Source organism: Elaeis guineensis, chromosome 3 (assembly GCF_000442705.2).
Source record: "Elaeis guineensis isolate ETL-2024a chromosome 3, EG11, whole genome shotgun sequence".
NCBI classification, from domain to species: Eukaryota; Viridiplantae; Streptophyta; class Magnoliopsida; order Arecales; family Arecaceae; genus Elaeis; species Elaeis guineensis.
The window spans coordinates 82423834-82432625 of NC_025995.2; positions in this window are offsets into that span (position 1 = coordinate 82423834).

Below are 8792 nucleotides of genomic sequence, written 5' to 3' on the forward strand. Positions count from 1 at the left end.
AGGTGCTCAATACTATATATAAATCATGGATGATCAAATGAGAGTACATAATTTTCTAACGGCCTATCTTTCATCTAATCGATGGCCTGAATGACTAGATAAGGTCCCTTTTGTAATTGGAGAAGATATGAGCTTGAGTGCAACACCTAAGCACATATATAATAGACCTATCAACCTAGATATATAGTCGTCGAGAAAGGACATGACAAGGTTTGTGGCTAATTGTCTTAAATAGTCAATATCTATTTTCTCTCAGCTAGCCTTCTCCTCACCAATTTCTACTACCTCAACACAAAAGCTTAATCTTACATTTGCTTGTCCTAATTAAATTCCCTTTGTGATAGCTCCTCCATGTACTCCATCAATCCGACACCACTTACCTATCATGGCGACCAAATCCTATAGAATATTTTAGCTTTTTATCAAGTAGGATGTTAGCGTTGAACTTTTCATTGTATATGATGTTGAAATATATATTTATAATTGAAGAAAAAATATAATCCTCATCATCTTTCATGGATATTATTATATCAACATTGCTGGATAGTGCCCTCTAAAACCATCAATTGTTATTTTTTTCTTCTAAAACTTCATCTTCTAGAATCATTAATTAAATAACCCATCCTTGTCCCCTTGATTTTCAACCCCTTTTATCAAATCAAAACCTGATGGCTAGAAGAGTTGTTGTCGATGAAATTGTGACCCATTTTCTAGTCTTCCTTTATTATATGGCTACTAGCGAAAACTACTTCACTTCTAGCTCTAATACTTTTTGAAAACTTTGATCACAAACATGAGGCTAAGTTGGCTTTTTTTTTTTTTTTTTCAATTTTTGACTTTAGGTATAAGGGAGGCAAGCATGAAAATGAAAAATTAAAATCTAATAAAATAGATCCATAAACATCAACGTTGAAAAAAGAAGTAAATTAAGATGGAAGTCTGTCATTTGAATTTAGAAAGAGATTAGTGGTGGAGTCTCAATTAGCTAGCCATTTAGCTGGTTGGCCCCTTTCTCGTATCTGAAGCCCCGAAGATTAAAATAGTATGTTTCATCTAACAAATACTAGGAAAAAGGACGATGGACTGATGTTCAAAGAGGGGACCATTGTCAACCAAGAATAAACCAATCCTAATCAGTCAATGTCTACCAATTGGGACATGGTTGAGCAATTGACCATGCCATCTTTGACCTACATGGTGCATGTAAGTGTAACACCCCTCTTGATCAAAATTTTTCAGAATAATTTAATATGTACAGATTAAATATGAATCTAATGACATTGCTATATTGAGTTCACCCGAAGCATGTTGCACATCATGTATCTCAAAAGGTTGATATTTCTTTTTCATAATAACTTCTGGTTCTTCATCAACAATTTGAATAGGTTTGGTGAAAAAACTTTTGAAAGGGGGAAAAAAAAAATAGAGAGGGTATGTAATAGGTAGTTTATAAACTGAAACAATATATCTATCTTTTTTATCTATGTACACAACATGTTTGTGCGTGCATACATATAAATTAAATAGTATACTATTAGAATATTTACCAAAGATTAAGCCACAAATACAACTTAATTTCTCCTTTAAAAGAAAGCTGGAAATATGATAAGATAATTATTCACCATCCAGGTTTATAAAATTAAAATGAAGCAATTAAAAGTATCATGAGATGAAGCTTATGCTGAAACTAGGTTGGCCGATGTTAAATATTTGGACACAGAGGATTTAACCTTGTCTTCAACGGAATAAAAACATGGAGTCAAGCTCAAGGCTAGTGTTACATCTCGAGTGTCACCCTTTTTCAACCACATGTTGCCCAATACGCGTTTCTGCCACTTGCGCCCTCAAAACGATTCCATGAACCCCTCTGTCTAAAGGTTATTAATCTGAGGGGCTGAATCATATGGCATATATCCACCACCATCAATCACAGCCGTCCTCCCAAAAAGAAAAAAAGCCTGCCCTCCAAAGGTAGGGCCCATGTCCCTCATGTTCATCCTTGAGACACTCCTTGCACGCGACTGACGCAGCCTGGCTGCCAAGAGGAGGTAGCATTCCAACCTACGCTATGTGCTAAGCGACATGCATGCCCACACCCCTCTCTCTCTCTCTCTCTTTCCTTTCCGTTCAACAGAACGGGATGCGATATGATGATAAGGATGGTGATGGAGGAGGTGGTGGTAGTGGTGGGAAGGGGAATAGAATCCCCCACCGGCCACCACAAACATCCCCTTCACCTCTTCAGAATCTAAAAGCTCTTGAGTTGGACCCCGGGCCCCGCCACCCAAGCCACCTTTACGCACCTCCCCTCCCCGTTTTTTTAGTTTTTTTTCAAGTACGTAATCCTCTATGCCCTTTGTCCGCGCCCCCACCACACCTGATGCTTATTTTTTTCTTAACGAGCAAAGCTCGGGTTAAAAGTATAAGAACAAGCAAGAATCCCACTCTTGTCTCTTGCTCTCTCTCTCTCTAGATATCTCTTCCCTTCCCCAGTCCACACAAGTGCTTGAGAAAAAGGAGGAGACCCTCGGGCCGGACCTGTCGCCCTCAAACCCTTCCATTATTGGGGGCAGATGAGCACTCGGCTTTTGAGTGATGATGAAGTCTAGAGAGAGAGAGAGAGAGAGAGGAGACTCTTCTTCTGGTAAAAGGCTTGGAAGCCGGATTGGTTGGCTTCCCTTGATGGTCCCTCCAACCGCCCATAAGAGGACACGCCATAAAGGCACATATGTCCATCAACAGCCATCGCTGTTCTGTCCGCGTTAACCTCTTCTGTCTTTGTACAAGCTTTTACATATCTATCCTCCGAAAAAATGCACTTTTATGCGCATATACTGGCAATTTATTCTTTTTGTATATTGGTTGACATGCCATTTATATATAGATTTACAAAAAGTGATCAGAAGTCTAAACGCCATTCTCGACACGTGCACATGCACTTTTACATATCAAAATATATTGATCCCAAAGGTGGTTATAGTAATAATCTCAGAACCCAGCTTATTCTCCCTACTCTCAAACTATACTAAAACCACCAGCATCAAACAGTGTTGCATGACACTGACATTCCCAAGGAACAGATCCTCTCCATCAGCACATCACCTGTGATAATAAAATAGCTAATTCCAAATAACCGATATAAGACTTGATCGTTATCGCTATTATAATTTAAATAAATGAATTATATTACTGTACATCGGTATAAAAATATCATTTGATTTAACAAATGATAGGTGGTGTTCTTGTTTTATATATATATATATATATATATATATAACAATCATTATATTTGACTAATAGCTAAGTAATTAATGATCACTGCTTCGATTATATAACCGTCTTAAAGAGTAGCAGGAGTGTAGTTAATTACAAGATCAACAATTTCCATATAAGATATGCATGCAAATAATAATAATAATAATAATTACCAAAAGAGAAAAAACATGTATAATTCAAAGGATATATATGTAATATTATTGTTTTCATTTTATTTTGTTTTGTTTGCGGGGTCGGCGGTTGAGTGGAGATCGAGCTATCGAATATTGTTGCTTTGTGGAATTATTGGGATGCCTTTCGGAAATGGAGTTCTCCCTTGACACGCACTTTTCATCGTGCGCTGCTTGGCTGCCCTTTCGGGGCCAGACAGGGCCACCCTCCACTTCACCAGATATTTTCCCGACGTGTTTTGGACCCAACCATGGTCCTCGCTAGTCACTGCACGAAATGGCATGGCAACGACCCATACTATATCAATTTTCTGCCATTGGCTAGTGTTGGAATCGAGCACTTTGCTTGATGTGAGATAGCTTCCTAGCTCAGAATCTGATCCGATTTCATCCCTATGTCACCCTTCCATGGATCGCCTTGTTCTCCTTCTGTGGCTCCCAAAGCTGCACCAAAGTCTCAGGAGTCCTCAGGTCTTGACCTTTGTTACGTTTTAAAGCTTAGCTTAAATATTCTAAAACCCATTGCTAATTGGAGGTTTAGTCCATCTCTCTATGACTATCGCCATCCCATGGTATCATGTGTCAAAGCTTGGTAGTGCTGCTGTCGCATGGAAAGGTTCTTTGCCCACTGCTTTCTATATGGATTGGCCAAAGTCTAAAGCTAGGATACAGTGAAAGGTGGTGGTGACTTTTTCTCCATATTCTTTAATTCGGGTGCACATTCATCCCCCGTCTTTTAACTGCTACGTACGAAGATATACATATCTGCTAATGACTTTATGTATCTTTTGATATGATAAAAGATGTATCTAGCCATGATCATTGAGATCAAAGTTTGATCTTATTCGGTGCCTTTCCTGTTCCACGGTCACACCACCTTCTTCTACAGCGTTGCTACCGTTTGGCCCTTCGCTTTATTTCTATGGCCTACCTAACTTTAGCTATATGGGAGGCCTGATGATTGACTGAATTGAGTGAAAGATCCATTGTACAATGATTTAAAATATTGTTTTGAGAGCACCAAACGGCCATTTTGATTGGACTTGACTGTTCATGTGGTATACTGTTCAATTCTTTGCAAATGTTCTGTATCGAATCAGCTTGTGATTTTGTCTTGTATGATTAGAACTTTATATACATATATTTCTCGGGGTAGAACTCTTTTCCAGATACCAACGCTTAGAACTCAAGTCCTCTTTCCCTGATATAATTTGGATTGAATCTCAAGTCTCTATTGGTGGTGCAACTTATAACTTGAGACTTTCCTAGCAAGAAACAAATAGTGGCAACAACTAAAAGAATAAGAATCAAAAACAGTGTGAAAAGAATCTGCTATGGTCCTGAGATACTAAAATACTTTCATACTTTCCGCACACCATGCATGTTGCTTTAGATTCCAACTAGATAATATATATGCTCTCTAATCCACATTACCGCTGCTTCACAAACCATGCATGCATGGGGCAAGCACATTAGGTACAAAAAGGGAGAACACTCAAAATTAAGCCACATGCATATGCACCGAGCCATTTGATCAATAATGATCACAATGCAATGAATGGTAGGCCAGTCCTTGGATCGATGGGTATGCCATATGCCCGTCCCATGGTAAGGGTGGGATGAATGTGAGAGACGTGACCCAGAGAGCGATGGTGTGTACATTAGGGGACCAGTCCCACTCGCAAAAGGGTTGAGTTGCTTTTGTGATTGATGGCACTTCCACTATCCCACAGAGAAACGGAGGGGTGGAGGGAGAGAAAGCAAGAGAGATTCAGGTTGAGTGGTTGTGGGAGCATTCAACGTTCCACTCTGTTGAACATTTGAAATCTAGGCCTCAGAAACTTTTCTTTGTAAAGGTGGAGGACCCTTTAATTGTCATCTTTTATGCTTTCTTCTCTCCTTTCTCCTCGGTCAGTGGCTTTAGCAAGTCTATATTAGGCCGTGGGAACGCTTTTCCTTCATGCAGGGGCTGCCCTCTTTCTTGTCGCTTGTGGGGTTTGGTCCATCTCATTTGGCAGCAATCAAGGCAAACACCCAGAAGCCCCTAGAAGTAATTTTCCTTGGCTTTCCTTAAAATACTTTGGTTTTCAGATGGTGTAATGACTTCCATGGAAGGCCATTGAATCATTGGTGTACCTGGCCAGTTGCAAGCCGCATGCTTTCTAGCTTTCTAAGGATGTGGGAGTGGGGAGAGATTACCTTCACTACATGGCAGACAGCTTCCTTGACTTGGCTATGTTGGAGACAGCTCCCATTCACCACCATTGGAGGTATCCATCTTATAACCCAATAACCCAACCAGATAACTGATTGGACTCATACATTTATTATGTTGGATTCGAACGCTGGATGGGAGATCTAATTTTCTGTCAACTTGTGCAAGATTTTGGGTCCCTAGGGCCTAGCTGATGTAGTCATGTTCCAGTAGGGAGATTCATTGCATCAAAAAATAATGGGATGATGTTTGGATGGATATTAGGTGCCCACATGTTGCATGTATAATGGATGATTAGAGCATTGAGATGGGTGAATGTGAATTTTGGCACCCTAATGAGTAGTAGATGACTAGCTGCACTTTGAAATCTCATATGTTAACTAAGTTGTCTTCTTTTAAATTGAGCTTAGCCTTAAGTTTTAATGTGGGAGACATCAATTATTGATGCTGTGGGACCTGTAGGCCAACTAGGTCATATCAGATATATGGATGCAAGGATGAAGGAAGGACGTGTGCTGAAAGTAACTAGTGACATTTGCTGTTTCCACCATACTTGGCAATGAAAGTCCAAGACATCATACAAACACAATTAGTTGACTTGCTGTTAAAATTGACCATATGCTTCATCTAGTATGATGTAGTCTATTGACTGAATTTAATGCATCTCTAAAAGGAAAAAAAAAAAAAAAAACTATTTGCACCTTCTATAATTTACTTGTTTGATAAGCAATGAACGCAAATGAATATTTTTATTTCAATATCCTGGAAAAAACATTTTTTTTTTCTAATAATATGCTAAGGAGTTTGATAGGTTTATGCCTACATCCTTAATTTGAAATAGTTGAATGTATATAATGAGTAGCTATGAGATTATATATCAAACAAATCATGCAAATTTACTTGATTGTGTAGTAATGTAAGTATGATTTGAAGGATTCAAAATGCAAAAAATTACTTGATATGCATTGATATATAATATGCAAAATTTAACATGCATATTAATCACAGGGAAATAAACAAATCAAGATTATTATATGATATTGGCCATTATACCAATCAAGGGCTTTAATCAGATCACGGTTAATTGTTCTAGAAGTTACATACAAGTTTTTTTTGTCTATAATGGTTATTTTCTCCTCCCAATCACAAAAGGGCTAGTACTGAAGGACATGTGAAAATAAGAATATATATGCCCATTTTTGGTCAATGAAATACCATAGTCCATGGCAATCAGTCCTCCAAGGACTCAAGTACTGGGGCCTACTTATCACCGACTTTCATTGTTGTAGGGAAATAATGGAGCCCAAGCATAGGAGGGACAAGCTGAATTTGGATTCATTTTCTGAACTATGATCAACTTCTTCTTGTGGAAGTAGGATGAGGTTAATTGTGTGTCCAGTTAAGGCCCTGTTTAGGATTGCTGTTGATAGTAAAGCTTTTATAAAGTAAAGCAAATTGGAGGTCAAGTTTTCAAAAGTAATGAAAGAAAAATTGCCAACTTCTTGTGAGAATAGATATTATAGCCCTCAAGACCGGTCCACGAAGTTACGAACCTTAGCCAGGCCGGCCATGCTTAAAGGCTAAAGCCAGGACCACCATGATAAAGTTGACTAACACTCTCATGGTTGGCCGATTAGGACTGAATAATATACCGTCAAAGGCTGCAATAGATAAGGTTAGCAGGTACAACCCCATCGTGTAGTTATTACAGGTGTGCTAGCAGCATTTGAAAGTGACAAGGATGTTTATCTTCATATCCAAAGCTACCTCCAGACTTTGATTTTCTTTGTTTGGTGGAAGTTTTTTGATAGTTTGCCACATGTAATATGTCATTAGATCTAGAGAACTGTTCCAAGTGCTACTAAAACTATCTAAAATCTAGACTTGTGACATGCGCTCAAATGAAGATTGTTATCAAAACAGCTGACTCCAAATATATATATATGGATTTTGTTGCTTTTAAACATGAGCACATGCCAACAAAATCCACATTTTAAGAACTTGTAATCTGAATAAAATTAAGAAAGTTGAAAGGAAGAATTGGAATTGTTGTTGAGGAAATACTGAATAGTTGAGTATGCTCTAGAAATTGTAAAGGATCTTCTCTCAACATGTATGTGAAGATGATAATCAAACAGCTTGCTGTTTTTGTATGAAAATGGTAGATCGGAGATCAACCGATAATTAAAGTACTTGTGGAGACATCCAAGCATTATTTTCTTAGTTTGTCTCACAAGATGGTTGCATCATTTATACCAAAAAGATAAACAAGCCTTGACTACTAAGTATTTTCTTTATGAATCCATTTGAAGTCACTAGGACTCACCTAATTAGCATGAAACTCATGCACAAAGAATGGAAAAGTTTCACATATCTATGGACCATAAATAGTTTTTTTGCATCTAAGAAATAATTGGTCATCAACCAACTATAGTAAGCAGCCACAAATATAAGGCCATCAAGATTTGGTGAATCATTTGTGCATGATATTTTAAGGAATCATGTCAAGTCACCCGTCGCTTCTGGGAGTGATACTAACCACCAAAAGAGGATAGTTATTGTTGGAAATGGGATCTAAACTATACTGTAAAACAAAAAAGAAAGGAATGCATGCTGCTTCGAGAAGAACGCATTCTATATCAGTGCACATAGCTGAACTCCAAACTACTTGGAGTGCTCTCATGATGGCAGTTTTGGATTATAATTTTAGATCAATATAATTAGAGAAAGATTCATCGGTTGTTATCAAGTAGATCCCTGATATTTATAGGAACAATGCAACGCTATTTTGTACCGCTTTTAGTCATCTTCTCCTTCATGATATTCAGTAGACTTTGCCTTCTTTGCATTTCTTTGTTGCCACTCATCTGTTCAGAAAGGATAATTAGCCAACTAATGGTTTGGCAGGACTTAGAGATTTTAAAGGCTTCACTTTATTTTCCATGCTACCACAAATTAAGAACAAGAACTCTGATTTGGACAGATAGAGCTAAAGTTCAATTTCATCATCATTAATTTTTCTGTATTTTGGGTCTTTGACCCCTTCTCTATCAAAAAAAAAAAACTTTATGCACTCTCTCTTGTGCTCTATACACATGGATTGTTATTTATACTGATATTGGACAAGGCTT